Source organism: Puntigrus tetrazona, unplaced genomic scaffold (genome assembly GCF_018831695.1).
Source record: "Puntigrus tetrazona isolate hp1 unplaced genomic scaffold, ASM1883169v1 S000001180, whole genome shotgun sequence".
NCBI classification, from domain to species: Eukaryota; Metazoa; Chordata; class Actinopteri; order Cypriniformes; family Cyprinidae; genus Puntigrus; species Puntigrus tetrazona.
Window position 1 is genome coordinate 15,935 of NW_025048766.1, and position 21,845 is coordinate 37,779.

General features: G+C 37.2%; 1 pseudogene; it reads left to right on the forward strand.

The window, feature by feature from the left end:
* LOC122341247 overlaps nt 1-14,856 on the forward strand; it is a 28,464-nt pseudogene extending 13,608 nt beyond the window's left edge.
* The last annotated feature ends 6,989 nt before the right edge of the window (nt 14,857-21,845 follow it).

Below are 21,845 nucleotides of genomic sequence, written 5' to 3' on the forward strand. Positions count from 1 at the left end.
CTTTGCTTCTCTGATAGCCTGGGACAGTTTGGCCCATGCTGTTTTTAGAACCGCCGGTCCTTTGCTCTGAAGGCAAAGTCTTGCTCCTTCAGGAGAGCACGCACATTAGCATTTATCCATGGCTTCTGGTTGGAATGTGTGGAGATGATCTTGGAGACGGTTACATCATCAATGCTCTTCTCGATGTAGCCAGTCACTGATGATGTGTACTCCTCCAAGTCAATGGAATCGCCATTGCTTGCAGCCTCCCTAAACATTTCTCAGCCAGTACACTCAAAACAGCCCTGAAGAGCAGAGATCCTGCTTTTAGATTCTGCTTGCCAGGTTTTAATCCGCTTCAGAACTGGTTTAGGCGTCTGATGAGTGGTCTGTATGCTGGAATCAACACAACAGAGATGTGGTCTGAGTAGCCGAGATGGGGGCACAATATGTGCTGGGAATGTTTGTGTAAACAAGATACAGCATGTTAAGCTCTCTCTCGTAGCAAAGTTCACATGTTGATTAAAATTTTGGGAGCACTGTTTTGAGATTTGCATGATAAACAGTCCATCAGGGTGAGCATTCTGCAGCTTGCTAATAGCTCTGTAAAGCTCACTCAGAGCCTTCTTAGCATTAGCTGGTAACGCTGATAGTGTAGACGGTAGTGAATTCCCGAGGTAAATAAAAGGGTCTGCATTTAACAATAACTAACTCCACTAGCGATGAGCAATAGTTGGATTTAAGCACTTACACCATTCCTTGTTGATATACACACATGCCACCACCGCAAATCACATTGCAGCATTTCTGTCGGCACGAAAACTCTTATCACTGAGCCACATTTCCATAAAGACAAATACACAGCAATCCTTATACTCATGCCATGTAGTTCAGTGAATGTAGTCCATCTTATTATCAAGTGAACAGACTTAGACAGAAAGATGGAGGGGACTGCAGGCTGGCTAGGGTTAGTGGTTAGCCTAGCACAGACACCCGCTCGTTTACCACGCTTCCGTTTTTTTCAAACACCGCTTGCGGCGTCCTATTCCCCAGCCTTTGGCATCAGGAGACACCGAGGACTGAGGGCCTTGTCCGCACAGCAAGCCGAGGTCACGGAGTCTGCGTACAGCGTCGTCATTCAGGTTAATTACTGCATGGTTTCTGAGCAGTTTCAGTGTCTGGTGGTCGTATGTGTGGACACAACTGTCGTTTCTGTCTGTGCCAGAAAATTTCATCTGAAACATACAAAGTTTTGTTTGAAACATACAAAAAACACCATTTTGGTTCCGGAGTGGCTGCTTTCTTGCTACTGCTGCCATCTTGGAAGACTAGCCATCCTCCACATCCACATTCTTCTGAGTCTGAGAAAAAGAAAGCATGTCAACTTGCCATAGCTTCTCCACATCATTGTGCAACTGATCCAGGGAGAGGAATGCTTGAAGGAAACACTGAGTGGTCGAATTGGTCTTCTCACGCAAAGACGTCAATCCCTACAGTGTCCATCCCAGGTGAGTATGCAAGGCAGCTGGACTTCCAGGACGACTGAAACATACTCGCTGTTTTAAGAAAGAAGGTAAGGATGATCAGCTCCCACTAATAACAGAGGTTTAATCTTATGAAACTTCTCCAGAGGGATGTCTTTTAGATGTTGATAGCATTGCTGGAGGATCTGTACTGGGTAAGTCTGTTCAGGTAAATCAAGCACTTAAGCAGTGAAGGCTCCTCATATTTGGTATTTACTGTTTGTTGACAGCTGGCGAAACTAAAAAGGAAACATTAGCACCTTCAATTTGCTAAATAACTAATGACTCTGCTGTTCTTTGAAGACCTAATAATTCTGCATCAGTAGACATGAGCATGATCCTTTCTGAACCGTCATCCAATATGGCATACGTCTTCAGAGTTTTTTTCTTTTTGTAGCTCAGAACGTCACATGAGGTGGAATTTAGGAGTAACGTGCATTGCTGTAACATAGATTAGTGATTGTATTGTGTCTATAAAAATGTTTTAATTAAATGCAAGTAGTTTTTTGTCTCTTGTAATATGCAGTTTTCTTGTGGAAGGCTTTGACAGAAAGACCGTAGAGTTGTGTTGCGCATTCTTGATTTTTTTTTTTTTTTTTAAACTACTGTCTGCTTTTATCTTTATCAGGAGTCAAAGAAAGGTTTGATGAGGAGGAGGAGTTTAAGAAGAGAGCCTACCAGTGTGTGGTTAAACTACAGAGCAAAGAGCCAGACTTCATTAAAGCCTGGAACCTTATCTGTGATGTTTCCCGCAATGGTATGTGTGAGAAATTCATCACTAAGAATCTCAGACAGCTTGTACAAACTTCGACAGACAATATGTTCCCTTTAGAGAGAAAGGAAAACAATAAATTGTTTATTGCTGAAGAAAGTAGATAACTGAATTTACTGAGGTAGATTTGTTTTTATTTTAAAAGGTACAAAGGTATAAATATGCCAGATCTAGCTATTCAGGCTAATTTTCTTCGGCAGTCCCTGGCAGGTTGATGGTATAAACCAGTCCACAAGTACATAAAGAAATAACACGCAAAAAAATAGATAAAACTAGAAGCAAAGAAACACTACTTTAATTTATGACCTAGAGATTCTAGTGAATTGTACTGTTATATTAAAGTGAATTGTGGTTATATTAAACTAAAAACTAGGACTACTTCACAGAAGTAGACTTTTAACATAATTAGAGAGGTGTTCTTTAGATGGTATTATATTTTAAACGGTTTGTGGGTTGTTTTATTTAGTTTTTTTATAATATTTAAAAGCTGGGAAATTTTACATGTCTGGTCTCCCTTTTACCTTTACTTCAATCAATGTTCAATGCTGAGGACAAATAAGTAAACCAGTTTTAGCAGTTCAGATGCTAAGGACAAAGATGCCTTGCACCAGTGTCTGTTCCTTGTGACACCAGATCTAAACACGATCTACTAAATCAGACCCTTCAGCCCCCCCACTGCCAAAATAGTCTCTTCTAAGGCTTGTCTAATGTAGGTCAAGTAGAGTTTTTTTTTTTCCTTTTTTTGATGATGCTATTTAAATAGGCTTAGTTAATTCAGGAAGTGCCACATTTGATTTCCGGTGGTGTGACTGTTGTAATTAAACAGTTTTTGTTACTTCTGCTTTGCTGATACAGAGTTTCAAAAGGTCTACAACTGCCTGGATATCCGCATAGAAGAGAGAGGAGAGTCGTACTACCAGGAAATGATGACAGGCGTGATAAAAGAGTTTGAGGAAAAAGGTACAGATTGAGGGCTCTTTGACTTCTAATGTTTGTTGTTTTACTTTCTAATAGTTTATATGTAATGCTTAAACATTTTTTCCAACATCATTTGAATGAAGAGTACTATGTTGCTTTATTTCTTGTGTTTTCATTTTGCAATTGAAACAGTTTTTCTGTCTTTCTGTCTGTCTGTCTATCATTATTTTTCTCCAATTGTACTGTTTCTCAATTAAACTACTGGTAAAGTTACTGGGCCATACTTTTGCATTCCGATTCTCTTTTGTGCTACTTTAGGTGCAGAATTGACACACTTGTTGAGAAATTAACTTGAAATGAATAATTTATTTTAATGTTCATTTTAAATAGTAATTTCTCTTATGCCACCCTAAAAGACAAGTGTTTCATTAAGTTGTATATTGTATATTTTAACATTTCTGTCAGTTAATGTTTATTTTAAGTTTGAATTGCTTTATTTACATTTTTTATTTTATTGGTTTGTATGTTCATTTAGTTCTATTTTTTAATCACTAAATATTTTTTTATTGAAATGAATATGGAAGAAATAATTTTGAATTTACATGATTAGATTTATTTCTCTAAACAGCTTGTGAACTTGTCAGTTATTTTTGCAAACAGAATTTACATGGTCTCTTACTGCACCATTTGGCAGAGAATAGAGATTAATTTAAGTTCAACTGGATAGTTTATTTAAAAGCATTACACATTTCTAAATGCTTATATCCATTGGGGGGCAGTGTTGTTTTAAGATTGCTTTTAGTCCCTCGCTCAATCATCCTGTTTCATATTCCTTGACAATCCCATTCTTTCTAAACAGGGCTGGTGCAATTGGACGAGGGCAGAAAGATAGTGTTTGCTCCCAACCAGTCCATTCCCTTGACAATTGTCAAATCGGATGGAGGTTATACTTATGATACCTCGATCTAGCTGCCATCAAAAACAGGCTATTTGATGAGAAAGCTGACATCATCATCTATGTGACTGACAGTGGCCAGGTGGGTTGGTGAAATCTTGAACAGACCCCCGAAAATAAACCTTCCCACAGTTACCTGATATGTATGCGAACACAGGTGTCAGGTGCCCTCAGCAAGATATCATAACATCTATACATTTATAAATATTTGCAATCAATTCCTCCTCTCAAATATTTATGCGGTCTAGGTCAAGAATGTAGTATGTTAACAGCACAGTTTACAGTTCTGAAATGCATACACAGGAAGACATATTCAATCTCCCTTGTCTAAAATTTAATTAAGGATTTATGATAAAGATCTTGATTCAAACTGTGCAGTACCTTTTTGTTTATTCTTTTGTGTGTTGATTATCAGGTGACTAAATGTTTTCTCTGTGTGAATTTTCTTGCCATTGTCTGTGACTTATAACAGGCAATGCACTTCCAAGTGGTCTTTGCTACTGCTCAGCTGATAGGCTGGTATGACCCTAAAGTCATACTGAGTGGAACATGCAGGTTTTGGTGTTGTTCTCGGGAGGACAAGTAAGTGAATTATTAGTTTCTTATTTCCACCAGGGTGACCCATTGGGGAAATAAAATAAAACAATAAACAGTTAGAAATAAAATAATAATAAAATAATCTACAAATTGTGATTGGTTGAGGTGAGATGCATGAGTGTAGCATGAACATAATTTAATTTGAATAAAACATTTTCTATTGATCATATCAATAATAAAATTGTTGCTCAGAAACATTTATCATCAATGAGTGTGTTTACATGGACTGTTTACAATGTGATTATAATGAGATTTTGCCAATATTATAATTAAACTTTACCTCATGTAAACACAATGCTTCAATTTAAATAATGTGATTCAGCTCATAATATCCTCAAGCATAATCATACGCCGATTTTGATTTGGATATTAAAATAGTTCAGATATGTATGTAATGGCAAAATAATATTTCAATAATTTTTTTTAAGCTAGAAAAATGTTTGGAGCATTTTTGTTCATTTTAATACGTTTTTGTTTAAAGTAAAAAGCAAAGACAGTGAGCTGATGCCTTCTCAAATCATAGCGACTTGCTTGAAAATAAAATCTAAGGATAGACTATACTAAACAGTTCAAGCATATAAAAATGTTTCAACGTTAAACCTGCATTGTAATAATAAATGTACAATGGTATACGAGTTCAACATGTTCCTGGATCAACATCTTTGTTGACTCTGAAACAACATTGTTGTTAACCAATTTCTAATTTGAAATTTAGGCTTACAATCAATGTTTGGTGCTTGTACATCAGTGTCAATCATCAATGTCATTTTAGGCATTACTCATGGGTATGGTTAGGTTTAGGTGTAGAGATATGGTCAAGAGAAAAAAAAATATTTAAAATGTTCATTGGTCACCAAAATATGATTAACCAGGGACACACCAAACTCAGCAAAATAAGGAAGTACTCTGCAGGATGTAGAGGCACCAGCACACTTGCATTTTTTTCAGTGGAAACAACATAGCCTATGCTGTCATATTTTGCTGATAAAAGACAGAATAATACTATATCACTGAAAACTGTAAAGGGTCTACTTCTAGAGGAGCACTTCTCAAAAATTAACCGAAACTAATTAATAATAGACATGATAAATATATCTATAGAAAGCTATATTAATCAATCAATCAATCTATCATTTTTATTTATATAGCGCTTTTAACAACACAGGTTGCATCAAAGCACTGTACAGTATAATGTAGAAGAGTACAATGACAGGGATGTATAATGACGAGAGTGACAAATTTCTTATTAAATGCAGAGATGGTCTCCACTTAACAACAAAAAAAAAGATAACCTATTAGGATAGCCTAATCATAATCTGTAATTTTCTCTATATATTCAAGTCTGAACTATGTGAAAATTGCCGCAAAGAAGAAAATGCATAACACACCTGCTATTTTTATCAGTCCATAATTTGTCCTGTGCAGTGTGATATGTGAGGATGGCAGTAAGAAATTAACCACAATTCTTAGAGAATTCTAAGAGTATAGAAACTGCATTTAAACAGGAATGAATATCTTTAGTCTCAACATGTAAGCATCATATTGCGATGAAGTCCTTATTCTGATTATTGGAAATAATCACATTAGATTTACATGCGAACGAATAGTCAATGTTAAAAATAGTTGTGCAGTGCTGATTTTTGTTGGCGACCTCTTCGGACTATGCGCCTCAGCATGGGTTGCTGTCGTTCCCAAACACTACCACGTTCCAAACACTACCAATACAGCTGACAGTTGACTATGGAATATTTAGGAGTGAGTAAATTTCACTACTGGATTTGTTGCACAAGTGGCATCATATCACAGTTTCGTGCTGAAGTTCCTGAGAGTGACCCATTCTTTCACAAATGTTTGTAAAAACAGTCTGCATGTCTAGGTGCTTCATTTTCTACACCTGTGGCCATGGAAGTGTTAGGAACACCTGATTCTGATCATTTGGATGGGTGTACTTTTGGCAATATAGTGTACATACATGCATAAATGTAATACTTAAATATAGTGTAATAATAAATATTAATGTTAAACTTGCACATTGTTTCAAAGAAGAAAACTTGACTAGATATAATAAAATATTAATATCTTATTGAAGAAAAAAAAACTATGCATAATATTTATTCTGTGATGAAAATATTGTAATGAATAATGATCTGTATGTATTTATATTAAATTTTTATCCCAGGAAAAAGTTTAAGACTCGTTCAGGGGACACAGTTCGTCTAATGGACCTTCTTGAAGAGGGTCTGAAAAGATCCATGGACAAACTGAAAGAGAAGGGGAGAGATAAGGTGAGCCCCTCAAACTCTGATGAAATTAAGCGCTTTTTGTGTCACGCTGAAAGCCTCCATCCAACCCCTTTGTATGCCTGAGTACTTGGTTCAGAAGAGATCAGTAGATGTCAGATTTGACCAGGGCCAGCTGTACCAATTACTGCTTTGCTCTCAGAAATGAAGAACCTCCAAATGCCTAATGCACTTGATTACTGTCTCACAAATAGTGCAAAAAGCTTCTGACAGTAAAGCAGTTAGAAAAATACAATTGTTGTTTTAGACACAGTCAAAGCAAGTGTTTTGACATTTAGATTCCATTAATGGCACACATACAATTAATTTATAATTTATAATTTAAAAAATTGCAAACAATAATCTAAATAATTACAACCAAAGAATATGCATTCAAGCTGCTCTAAGACTTATATCTGAAAAAAGGCATATTATTAGTGTAATCAGTTTACTTAAATGAGATTATCAGATAACCAAAAATAGCAATATATACAGGCATTGACTCATATAAAGTTATACTTTATATATAAAGTATAATGAAATAAATACATTGAGTGCCATAACAGATATAAAGGTTGGGTTGTGACGCAGATCTAAGACGCATTTTGTTTTTCTCAACTCTCTTTACCTTTTCTGACCACTTAATGTCTCTACTAATTAACTGACGGGTTAAATCATTGTTTTAGTTGATGAAGACCTCAACTAAAAATTATATTACATGCATGCACAGTTTAATATTAAAAAAAAATTAATGGAAACATGAATTTTTTGAAACATTTAATTTGTCTTTTGCAAAGCATTCTGTTGCAGCTAAATGACTTGAGCAAAAACCAGCAGCCTACAGAACACTTGTAAGACTTGTAACAAAAAAAAAAGCGGTTGAACGGTTAAAGAATGAACACAAATCATGAACCCGCACTAAGACTTCTGTTTTCTGTGTTTTCTCTTGCGCTTCAGATTTGTGCACTGCATGCAAACATTGTACATGTTCTTTCCATTCCTGCAATACAATTGTTTTAAAATCACATAAAATGAGAACACGGAAATCATTAAGCTAAATCGCAAATGCACACATTTTACCAGTTTTCAATACCAAATCCTAGTAATGACAGACAGCAGCAGGTTTTATATAGACTGCTGTGTCTTTAAGACCTCATTCATGGATCTAATATACTGTCTTGCACATATTTTGCTTTTCAACAGTTTACATTTACTTAATAGCACATATAGTTCATTAATTTGAATAATTTGAACACTGTCTTCTGAACTCAGGTGCGCACCAGCAAACCATACCCTAGTCTGCTTAAAAAAAAGGGTGGTCTGGGGTACAGTTTATATGAACTCTGGTAAGGTTCTCTGCAGATGTAAATGCAATCATACCAAATCGTTAACCACTGTTAATTACATATAATTTGATAAAAAATGTGTTTTATTCACTTTCCTGACAAGTGTGACTGATGTGCTGCAAGCAGAAAGCTGCATGGCTCATATCTGTTTGCCTGCAGCATTCTTTAGTAGGAATGCACCGAAATTAAAATGCTTGGCCGGAGCCTAACAAAATGAAACACTACAACGAATACGAGTTTCGTGATTTCCCCCATTTATTTTTTCACCATTAAATAAATAAAAATTCACATGTTTTTGTTTTTCTATCTTTTAAAGAAAAAATTCACTATTTAACATTTTATTTAACATTTTTAAAATATACCTATAACTTATCAACCCATTAAAGCACAGTTTAACTTGGAATAAATAAGTTAGGAAAACTATTTTTGGCAATTGAAATGTGAAAGCACCCTATTAATTGCCATGACTCTAAAGCACAAAGCATTCCATCATCTGTCAGCACATTATAAGTGCGGAACCTGCAAGAATGAGTAGATTTATGCACAATATTGACAATCTAATGCCAAAATTCAAGTTCTGCTTTGTGCACTCCACTAATTGTCCAATATAATGTACTCATGATTTCACTGAGAAACTGCAGCCATGGCAGGGATGAAGTTTAGTGTGGCAGCTCACTATGGCAGAATGAATTTAGTGAAAACATTGCATTTACCTCTGTGAAATTTGATAGGTGAAGTCATCATTTCAGTAGGAATCAGTGTGATCTGGAGTTTCATTCACTGCACAAATGTCTCATGTTCAAGTTGTCAAGCAGATTTTTAAAGCTGCTTGGTTTATAAGTGACGTGTGTAGTGCTTCATTCATAGCTACACTATTGGGGGAAAAAAAAAGTTTCTTTTTACCTGCAAAATTTAGCTTGTCTTAAGATTAGCTAATGTTTTCCTCCTTGGGTAATCAGGACATATTTAGTAACTTGTTTTTGTAAGGGTGGCAAATTGACTTGCCTGTTCTAACCTCACAACTTTTTGAAACTGTGTTGTAGGTTCTCACCCCGGAGGAGCTGGTGAAGGCTCAGCGTGCTGTGGCTTTTGGATGCATTAAATATGCAGACCTTTCACATAACCGCATCAATGACTATGTTTTTTCATTCGACAAAATGCTGGATGACAGGGGAAACACTGCAGCCTATCTTCTCTATGCCTTTACACGCATCAGGTGAAATCTTCATCCACATTTCAAAATATGAAAGATGTTAGTTTAAACAAAAATATCAAAACCAAAAAGGAAAAGAAACAAATACACAAACAATATACCTCATGCGCAATGCATAATACATACCTTGAAATTTTACAATTTGATTACATTATGATTCACAAACTGATTGTATTCAAATTTATTGATTTGATTAATTTGGATATGCATCCAAACGCATAAGTTTTTCTTGAGGAAATAATACCTCTCAACTAAAACTTGTATTTCGTGCCATACTCTAGTCTAATAACACTTTATTCACTCCATAATTCACACAGTAATTCAGTGAAATAAGGCCATAAAACACACAGAATTTTTGTTTACAAGACATTTGAGAATTGGATGTGGTAAACTAAAGTTTTGCTATAAAATGTTGTGAAAATCACCCTCTGTACTTGTGAGAACACATTGTTTTTTGTGATGAAAGGCTCACATGCTAGGGATTGACAATGGCCATGGATGTTTGGTGATTCACACCTGAGAGACAAAGGGCTTCCCATAATTTGCCATCAATATGAAGGGAAATGATTTAGCCTATAAAACAGTATAATAATAAAAACATACACAGGGACACATAATTTAAAATACTAATCTTAAAAATAAAGAGTTGAACAGTAACACACCTTTGTGCCAAACATTATTAGATTCAAAGATCATGGTGTTAACACTCATTCCACTTTTATGTCATGTTGTTTTAAATGTTATGGAAAATTTAATATACAGTAATTCTCACCTGAGTGATAAAGGGAATGTGAGATAAAAAGGTTTTTAAAATTATTTGTATTTTTTTCCAGAACACCCTGTAATTAAAACATACATAGGGAAGGTCAAAGACTCATTTTTAAGCACACTGATCTAACAACAGATATATGGACAGACTTTTGAGTCCTTCCTGAAAACTGTTAAAAAAGTGAATCATATAAACGATGCATGAAATTTAAGTGTTTGCAGCTTCTTTCCATGGATAAACAAATAAGCATCATCAGTAGTCAAGGAGTTTTTTTTTTTTACTAGAGAATATCAGTGTAGTTGAACATATATATGTGTGTGTGTGTGTGTGTGTGTGTGTGTGTGTGTGTGTGAGTGTTTGTAGGCCTACATGTTGCATAGAGACATTTAGCTATTAAGGTATTATTATCATTAATATTATTGTAATTATTATTAGGGGCCAACCTCAGAATGGACTGTAGCCTTTATTCTGGTAAAATTATTAATCTTTTTATGCTGATCACATCCATTATTTTATATTAAGACTCCACCCATCTTTTTGTCGCTAATCCTTCAAAACTGATCTAATTCTTCTGAAAATTGGCTCAGATGATCTTTAGACTGAGCTTCAAAAAAATGACTGAACAGATTTTTTTATTTTTCATTGATCAAAGTTCAGCCAAGATACAGCCTCTAAATCATTTTTGGGTTGACTTCTTTTTAAATTCATGACATCATAACTTTTGAACAATCGAAGCAAATTTGATCAATATCATGAACTGAGGGCCCATACCAAACTTGGAAACAGCATCATCTATGGGTTGTTAGATACAAAAATGCACATTTTTTCTTGTAGTTTTCGAACAGTTGGTCAGAGAATTATGATCTTGGTGCCAAATAAGTGGATGTCAGTTATTTCAGGATCAGCCAAATCACATGTCCGCCATTTTAAAATTTGTCAAAAAATGCAATGTCTTTTTTGAACCATTCGACGACACATAAATCAATAGGAATTACCCCAAATGTTTGAAGATTGCGCCACGTAGTGTTCCAGGGACATTATTCTTATATTTAACATTTATAGCTTTTGTAAACGTTGTCCAAATGGCATTTGTTTTAATATAATTTAATTCCCTGAGCTATCCCTATTCTAACAATGTCCAAAATCTGATCAAATGATCTTTGGACCGATCCGCACAGAAATGAATAAACAGATTTTTGATACTCACAGTTTCTCGGTTTCTGAGAAATATCTCTCCAAAGTGGACTGTGCCCAAGCTTATTGATTTATGCTAGTTGGATGGCATGTTAACTGGTTCCAAATTGTTTTAAAATGACTCTTCAACTATCAGATTTACTGTAAACTCATTTACTGTTATTTTAGCTAATGCTAATGAGTTCAATACTGGACTATTCAAAGGAATTTTGCTTTGAAATTAGAATTATGATGTCATCATTGTTCTTCTAAACCCATTAATTTATTTGAAAACAAAAGAAAAAAATCTAAAGAAACTTCTATTTGCTTTTTCCAATACAGTACCATAGATGTCAAGATTCACAACAAAACTGTATAATAAAAGCTTAAAACTCTTTAGATGAAAAATGTATTTAATAATTTAAATTAATTACTGAAAACATTTTTAATCCACTTTACCTCTGAAATTGCATTTGCATATTTCAGTATAATTATCTTTGATAAAGTTAAAATATTTTTGTTAATGGAAATAAAACTGAAACTAATATACAGTTTCATGGCATCAAATACAATTAAAAATTAAAGCAAATAAATTTAGCAATGATATGGCATATAGTAAGCACATTAGCTTTCGAAGCTCAAAAACACTAAAACTAAGAAAAAAGACACTAAAGAACTAAATAAAATAATGCTAATTATTTAAATGCATAATACTAACATTTCTTATTCAAGATTTGTTGTCACTAATCTCAATTTGATTTTTAGCTAAATAGTGTCTAGTTTAACCATGCAGAAATGAGATTCATAATATGTACAATAACACCCTTCTTCCATTTTTCTCTAGGTCTATATCTAGACTTGCTAACATTCAGGAGGCCACCTTGCGCACAGCAGCCGAGACCACAGAGGTCCTACTGGACCATGAGAAAGAGTGGAAACTGGGCAAGTGCATCTTGCGCTTCCCTGAGATTCTGCAAAAGATTACAGATGACCTGTTGCTTCACACATTGTGTGACTACCTCTGAGCTGGCAACTACTTTCACAGAGTTCTACGACAGCTGTTACTGTGTAGAAAAGGACCGGAAGACAGGTGGGTCTCTTTAGTGAATAAATAAAAACATGCTCATTACCCAGAAAATGAATGGTTATAAATACTTAATGGATAAAAAACAAACCTGCCAACCTGTGCACATTTTGACCTCAAAGTAAGCTTTTTTTTGTTGTTGCTCGGGGGTTGTGGCTATCAAATATTTTACTAATAGAGTATTCTGCAGATTATTACATCAACTAATTAAGTAAGCTGTTAAGAATTAATCTTTCTTTAAGACAATATTAGTTATACAAGAGAAAATAAGATAAGGTGAGGTCTCTTAAAAAAATTACTAATTTGTAGTAAAAAAACTGCATATATTAAATACAGTTAAAACTAAACCCATTTAATGAATTTTATTGTACATGAAATTTAAAATGCATTAAAAAATGCAAATTTATAAATTAAAAATAAAATAAATTATTAGACATTACTTTAAAAAGGTATTTATTAAAAAGGTATATTACAACCTAAAATTAAGGCATAAATTCATCAAGAAATATAAATATTACTTTTAAAAAAGTAAAATGATACAAGTCCTTTCCTATTGGTCCATCAATTTGACTGTGACTTTGAGGCAGGCATGAAAGAATGTGACTAGATAAAATGCAACAATAAAAATAATATATATCTTTTTTTATTTATTTACAACACAGTATAATCAAGACGGATAAAGGATAAAGATAAATTACAGTGCACACTGATCTTATCAACAGAGATAATAACATGATTTTTAAACATTCCTGAACACACATTCTGTTTTAAATAATAAAAAGTAAATGAAAAAAATTATATTTTGTGTCAATATTGCACTAAAGCATCATTTTTGAAAAGTGTTTTTTTTTTTGGATTTTTATAACTTATATTGTAGATTGTATGGTTAATTTTAATGTAATTGGGGGCAAAAGGGTTTTAAAAAAGATAATTCGCCCACACAAATCTTGAATTTTTTCGATTTGAATCCCTGCATCTGCATCCTGCATTTACATGGGATTAATTTTTTTATGCTTAAGGACTATGGTGATAGAAAATCAATCAAAAAATTATAATAATTTAATTATAACGATAAATTCTCCCAAAAAGAAAATGCTTCAGCTAGGATCATCAAGATTTCATAGAAACATTTTAAGTCAAGAAAATGTATGTGAATAAAATTTAAATTATGTAAGACCACCATTAAACAAATTTTTCTTTTAAACTACCTGAAAATGCATAAACAACCACTTTGCTTCAATTTTTTTTACCGATATAGCTAATGGAAATGTCATTTATGGATCACTACATTTTTTTCCCCTTATAAAATATTTGTGTACAGTCACAATAAAAACTATTGTGTATTTACAAATAAAGAAAACAAATCGAATGTCGAATGTGATGTGAATGTAAGTGAAACAGTTGGGAGAAATACAAATCTTTTACAATATTTGATCTGTGCATCAGATGTCAACCTGCACCCGCCGACAGCATCATAAATGACTGAATCACTTATTAACTTTAATAAGAATCATCTACAGGCCTATGTAATGTATACAGTGAAGATTACTTATTTTTTACGCTGAAATATGTCACAATATATAAATCAATTCAGCTATAATTTCTGTTAAATGAATTTAGCTTGGCTAAGCAAAGTAGGATGCAAATTATTCATCTAAAATCAAAATGACAAGATGCTACATATGTTTGCTTTTACATTTAAAATAGACATTGCGTTTTCCTAGTTGTAAAAGTTAAAACAATGTTAAGTTACTAGTAAATGATTTTAGTTTTGTTGGACTCAGCTGTTTGGGACTCGAACTTTTGTCCGACTCTGCCCATTTTGAACTCTAACTTGGCTCGACATGGATTCTATTTAGGTGAACCTAGCACTAATGTCCACAGTATTTAATGGGTTATTTATGCATCTCGCATTGAACTGAGAGAACAAAATCACTAAATTATACTAACTTTAATGGCTATGAATATTGTGAATTTGATTGAAATTATCCTGTTTCTTTGCAAATGGACCAGTTAACTCATGCTATGCATCAATTTTCTCAGGTGAAGTGGTGAAAGTCAACATGTGGCGGATGCTCCTCTGTGAAGCCACTGCAGCAGTGATGGCCAAAGGTTTTGATATTCTGGGTATCAGTGCAGTTGAGAAGATGTGAACTGGTCAATGCTTTCTTTTTCTGAACATGAGTTATTTTGGTGTCTTGATTGATTCTTATACCAAATAAAATTCATATAAGTGTCCATAACAAAAGCCTCAACTTGCAGGTCATTTTTCCTCATGTAAATGTCAGAACCATCTGGGTAATAAAAACAACTGAAAAGTCTCCCAATCCCTTCTAAATAACAATTCTGAATCTTGTTTAAAATAATTAGATCACATAATTTTGGTTTACCTAAAGCTATACAAAAACATTACTAATTTAGGTTTTGGACTTATATAAAAATATTGTTCTCTGTAATGCAACAAATACATTTTCTTAATGTGATACTGTTTATTTCTGTGTCTCCTTTCAGTAACACTTTATTTTAAGGTGTATGGGTTAAATCAAACTAATGTGCAGCTAGAAGGAACAGTATAGATATACATTAAGTAAACTTGAGTACAATATTGATACACTTTAGCTTATGTATACTTAAGTAGCAGTGTGCCTTCTCACAACTCTGGGTGTGTTTTTTTTCAAGGTGTGCGTTCGCTACTATGTGTGTGTCTCCTCTTAAAAGTAGTCATGTTACGAATTACTTTATTGCAAAAGTAATTAATTACGATATTTTTTCTGTGACTACATCAATAAAATTTAATTTTAGATCCCAGCATAAACACCCCTAATAAATACTTATTATTAAAGCATCAACATTCACAAAACTAATTATTTTTAACTAAGGCATACATACATGGTTTGGCATGGAAGAATGCCAGCACATAGCACTGCTTTTATAAGACGTCAGTTCAACGCAATCTCACAAAGCTCTGTTAACACACATAATGAATGCATAATGAATCTTTCATAATGTCTATATTTTGTTTAATAATGAGAGGAATTTCCGCGCTGCACTTGTGACTGGTTCTTGTATTCCAGAAGTCAACATTGCTCAATGAAGCAAACGCGCGTTTTATTTTAGAATCAACTTTATTGCCAGGTATGTTTACACATACAAGGAATTTGTTTTAGTGACAGAAGCTCTACAGTGCAACAGAATGACAAGACACAGATAATAAAAAAAATAATATACTATATATTGTATTTTTGCTATTTTGTATAAGACAATCAAGTATAAGCAGGAATGATGTGTTTGTACAGTTATATGTGCAAATTTTTGAAATGTAAATAAGTCTGCTTAAATACTGCATAATAGTTTTGTCAAGTGTTCATGACCGTGTCAGGCTGTCCTTGTGCTCAGTGCTCTGTAGCGTCAACCAGACGGCAAGTTTAAAAATGGTGTGCTGGATGTGAGGGATCTGGAGTGATTTATTTTTAGCCCTTTTGCTCTTTGGATAGTGTAAGGGTCCCCCTTTTCCTTCAGAATGGAATCCAGAGGCCCTGGTCGAAGCTCAATGCGTGTTCTGTCTTTCCTTTGCGTCTCCTCAAAAATCACTAATATTTATTAATCTTTTGTATTTATTTAAATGTAACTGCTAAACCCTCTAGTTGTGATTAAATTTGGATCATTAATTAACTATAATATTTTCTAGTTTTGACTTATAGTTTGTTCTGGCCAAACAAGGTCTCTAAGCGACCCAGACTCCTAACGGACTCACAACACATCTGGGCTAGGGCAGGTCTTAGTCAGAGGCTACCCCGTAGATCGCTTAACTTAATGCAGCCATTTCCTCAATAGATTCAAAAAGAGTAATTTTCTATGTGTTCCCTAAGTAATAGCATGCTAAGCCAGTTTAGTGGCCAGAAGTCAAGATCTCAAAAAACGTGCCCCCGGTTGATCTGACTCACCCTAGCACACCAACAATGCGGAAAACCTCAGAAGTCACTAACCTACTAGAAAAGTTAATCGCGCCTTGTTGTGTTTTGTCACTTTCCTTATATACTCAGACCAGACAAAGAGATCCCACATTTAGTTGTATAAACCTTTTGGTGTTTAGGTTCCCGTGCTCCAGGGTCACACCTGGCTGGAACACATTCAGAGACCCAAAAGGAGGGCACACCTCCTTCTCAACAGAACTCAGTTCTACCAAGTTCTTAATCTTTTCCATAATATAAGTGATTACTGTGAAATTGAGACCAATTTACCAATCACAATGAGACCTTTCAAATGAGACCAAACATGAAAGTGAAGAACAATAGATTCACAAGACACATGATATATAATGCCTTATTCCTAATGAACTTTAAACCAAGTCTTTTGGGCAGAAGAAGGGGAAGCAGGACGAGCAGAGGTGAGGAGGGTGTGATAAAAGCAACGGGATGGTGTTGTTTACTCTCTTTTTGAAGTCCTTTTGTTCCTTTGGATATCCCTTCTCAGGATAGTCTTATTGCATTTACAGGTTTTGATTCAGCTCTTTACAAAAGGTACAGTTCTTGGAGGAATTCTCAGCAATTCTGACTCGGCAATCGCCACCTTAACGTGGTGGGGGTTTGAGTGCCTGAGTGACCCTACAAGCTATTTTGTCTGGGGCTATATGCCCTGGTAGGGTCTCTCAAGGCAATCAGGTCCTAGGCGACAAGCCAGACAAAGAGCGGTTCGTACGTAAATACGTAACGTTGCCAGGCGGGTGGTTCCTCCTGAAGTCAATCAATCAATAAATCATTTTTATTTATGTAGCGCTTTTAACAACACAGGTTGTTTCAAAGCACTTTAAGTCCACTGTCATCTCCACTGTTTTGAGCGTGTTGAGCTCCAGGTTGTTTAGACAGCTCTTTAACCTCCTGTCTGTATGCAGACTCGTCACAGTCCTGGATAAGGTCAATGATTGTGGTGTTGTCTGAAAACTTCAGAAGTTTGACAGAGTGGTCTTTAAAAGTGCAGTTGTTTGAGTAGAGGGAGAAGAGCAGTGGAGAGAGGACACAACCCTGAGGGGCTCCAGTGCTGGGTGTACAGGTTCCTGGGAAAAATGAAAATTCGCCTCATTAACTGTTAGCCTCACTAACTTCCGTCTTTCTGTCAGGAAGCTGCTGATCCTTGACAGACAGAGGTAGGCACAGAGAGCTGGGTTCAATTGGGATGGAGGAGGTTTGGGATGATAGTGTTGAAGGCCGATCTGAAGTACACAAACAGGATCCTCACATAAGTACCTGGTCTGTCTAGGTGTTGCAGAACATAATGCAGTCCCATATTGACTGCATTATCCACTGACTTGTTTGCTCTGTAAGCAAACCCTGTAAGCTAATCCTTTAGATAACCCAAGACCAGTTTTTCAAATGATTTCATGACCACAGGCATTAGAGCCACAGGTCTGTAATCATTAAGTCCAGTAATTTTGGGTTTCTTTGGGACCGGAATGATGGAGCGTTTGAAGCATGAAGAATCTGTTAAAGATCTGTGTGAAGAGAGGACCAGTTGGTCTGAATTTTGGCAGTTCACATGAGAGATTAGCTTTATTAAAGTCCCCAAGAATGATGAACACAGTCCGCGTCATTGAGGGACAGGAAATGCGGCCTGGGCCCCATCCTCTCCCGCATTTTTTAGTGAAAAAACGGCCTGCTGTATTGTGTTGCCCAGCGGAGGGGGGAGGAAAAGTTACTTTCAAAGGGACTGCGGAACAAATACTGGTGATTATGGACTATGCTATGGAGTGGTACCCATGAGACGTTCTGACCAGTTATACCATATCAGCCTCAAGAGATGGAAAGGGAAAGAGGACCAGCTTACTGCGCTTACATCCTCCGATCCCGTAGTTGTCGACATCAACCTCAATCTCTCGGCTGCTCCTGCAACTGGTCAGTCAGTTCTCAGATGTGTTCTCACCTGGGACGGCCCCAGGAGTCATCGTTCAGCAGCGGCCTTACCGGGTCCCATAGGCTCGTCAGCAAGCTATCGAAGAGGAGTTACAACAAATGCTTAAGTTAGGAGTGATCAAACCGTCCCGTAGCCCTTGGTCCAGCCCCATCGTGATGGTCCTGAAACCTGATAGCACGCTCCACTTTTGCAATGACTTCCGTTGGCTAAACGAAGTATCAGAGTTTGACGGCAATCCGATGCCCAGAGTGGATGAGTTGCTGGACCGACTGGGAAGGGCCCGGTATTTCGATGCTCAACCTGACAAAAGGTTACTGGTAAGTACCCTCTCTCAATCCTTAAAAGCTAAAACCACCTTTTCTAAAAACTAGAAGTTACTGTCAGCTTGTCATCTTTCTGGGAGTGGCTTGTCATCTTTCTGGGAGTGACCCCTGACAGCTAAATCCGTCTTTTCACTGGCAGTACCGTTCCCTTCCCTTCGGTCTACACGGGGCCCCAGCAACCTTATACTTATCAACGTACAATGGATGTCATCCTACTGCCCCACCATATCTCGACAATGTCGTCATCCACTCTGAATCCTGGGAGGACCACGTCGACTGACTGCGGAGGGTGCTCACGAACAACCCCCGGAAATGTCATCTGGCGCTATCCGCAGCAAAGTACCTGGGTTTCCAAGTAAGAAGGGGCCTTATACTGCCTCAGGAAAAGAAGGTGGAAGCTGTCCGTAACGCCCCAAGGCTTCTCACCAAGACCCAGGTACGAAATCTGACAGGAAGAGGCAGCCGGAAAAGGAGAAACAGACACCTGCCAAAGAGGAAGCTTTCAGGAAGGTCAAAGCAGCGCAAACATTGGAGCCGGTCCTGCGAGTCCCAGATTTCAACTGCCCCTTTCTGCTACAAGAGGATGCTTCCGACACGCGTCTGGGCGCTGTCCTGTCTTAGATCCAGGGAGGAGAGGACCTGGCCATCAAGTGGGCAGTCCTGGAACTGCGGTATTACTTCCTCGGCCAAAAGTTCACCATGATTACCAGTCACACCCCTCCTACAGTGGATGGCCTGAGCAAAAGAGACCAACGCCAGGGTAACCAGATGGTTTCTCGCACTCCAGGACTTCCACTTAGTATTGTTTCACTGAGCTGGGCAGCTTTCGCAAGTCTGTCAGGAGTCACTCCCAGAGAGATCAGCTTGGCCTCCAGACAAGCTGACAGTAACTTCTATTCTCTTGTTTCTCACAGACAGCAGCGTGTGACTCGATCAGCCACCATGGCACAGACCCTCTGCACCACGAGGACAAGGAAGAACCAGAGAGCACTGCAGCACCTGTCACCCCTTTGGACACTTTGCACCTGTATCACTCTTTGTTTATTAATTAAATCCATTGTGCATATTCTGTCCATAGCAGGTATCGGCTCCAGTCCTGTTGATTGGAGTGGCAGTAGGATCGTAAAAACTGGGTGAGTTCTTGGTTGTGTCGTTCAGCCTGTCTATTGGACTGGGGATGGTATCCAGATGTTAGGCTGACATTGATGTTTAGCTGAGAGCAGAATGCCTGCCATACTCGTGACGTGAATGTGCGACCATGGTCTCTGGGGGATAGGTAGTGGTTGTAACAGCCCTGCAGGTCTTTAATTTGACGATTTGGTGATGTTGAAGGTGGGGCATTGTTGTACGAATCTCACCACCTCTGATTGTAGATCGGGCCACCAGATTTGCTGGTAGTCAGTTGAAGTGTTGCGGTGATGCCTGGATGACCCGCACTAGAGGTATCATTAACCCAGCGTAGAACGCGGGTTCGGAGTTCTTGTGGTACATTGGTGAGTGTGGGTGGACAGTCAGGTGGTGGAGGTTCATGGTTGAGTGCCTCATTGATTTTGGTAAGGATGTCCCACTGTACAGGTGCAACAATGATGGTTTGAGAAAGGATGGGCTCGTGACTGGGAGAGCTTACTGCCTGGTCAAATTGTCTGGAGAGCGCATCAGCCTTGCCATTCTTGGAAACGGGAATGTAGGTGACCTTGAAATTAAACCTTGCAAAGAATAGTGACCATCTGGCTTGTCAGGGATTCAGTCGCTTGGCCGTTCGAATATATTCTAGATTACGGTGATCCATAAGTACAGTGAATGGTAGTCTTGCCCCTTCTAACCAATGCCGCCATTCCTCAAAGGTGGCTTTCATGGCTAGTAACTCCCACATCATAATTATGTTCAGCGGGATTGAGCTTGCGGGAGTAAAAGGTGCAGGGAAACAGCTTAGCAGGATCTCAGTAATGCTGTGGCATTTCCCCCCCTGAGGAGGCATCTACCTCAACCACAGGGCTTGGAGTTCCTGAGTGCTCACAGGTGTCCATTTTATCAGACGGGTCCTCTTTTTGGTTAGAGAGGTGAGTGGTGCCACTGTAGTGCTGAAGTTTCTAATGAATCAGGTAGAAGTTGGCGAACCCCAGAAATCGCTGCCTCTCTTTTAAAGTCTTGGGTTGGGACCAGTGCATGACAGCATGAACCTTCCGCTCATCCATGGTAACTCCTTCTGAACTGATGATGTACCCGAGAAAAGAGACTTTGGTCTCTAAACTCTGGTGAAACTCACATTTTTTCAAATTGGTATAAAGCTGGTTTTGAGTTAGACGTTCAAGGACCGTTCTGACGTACTTGACATGTGATGACATACCTGGGGAATACACAAGGATGTTGTCCATGTAGACAATAACAAATTGGTTAAGCATATCTCAGAATATTTCATTAACAAATGCCTGGAATATGGAAGGACTATTTGAGAGCCTAAACGGCATAACCAAGTATTCATAGTGACCAGTGGTCATGGAGAAAGCCGTCTTCCATTTGTCTCCCTCTCGGATTCTGATTAGGTTATACATACTGTGTAGGTCCAGCTTAGTGAAAAACTTAGCGTCACATAGTTGTTCCAGGGCAGCAGGTATCAGAGATAGAGGGTAGCAGTACTTCACAGTGATATTTTTCAGACTGTGGTAATCAATACACGGTCGGAGTCTTGACGAAGAAGAATCCCGCTGATGCTGCTGAGGTTGAGGGTCAAATAAAGCCTTTCACTAACTCCTTCTCGATGTAAGCCTTCATAGCTTCTGATTCGGGCTGTGATAGAGGGAACACATGACCCCTTGTAGGAACAGCACCAGGTAGGAGATCAATGGCGCAGTCATATGAATATTCTGGTGGTAGCTTCCTAGCTTCCTGTTCACTGAAAGCTGCCTTCAGATCTTGATATTCGGCCGGTATCAAATGGAAGTCTGATTGCAGTGGAGGTTTGATCGTGGACATTACCTGGTGAATGGAATAGAAACATCTTTGAAGA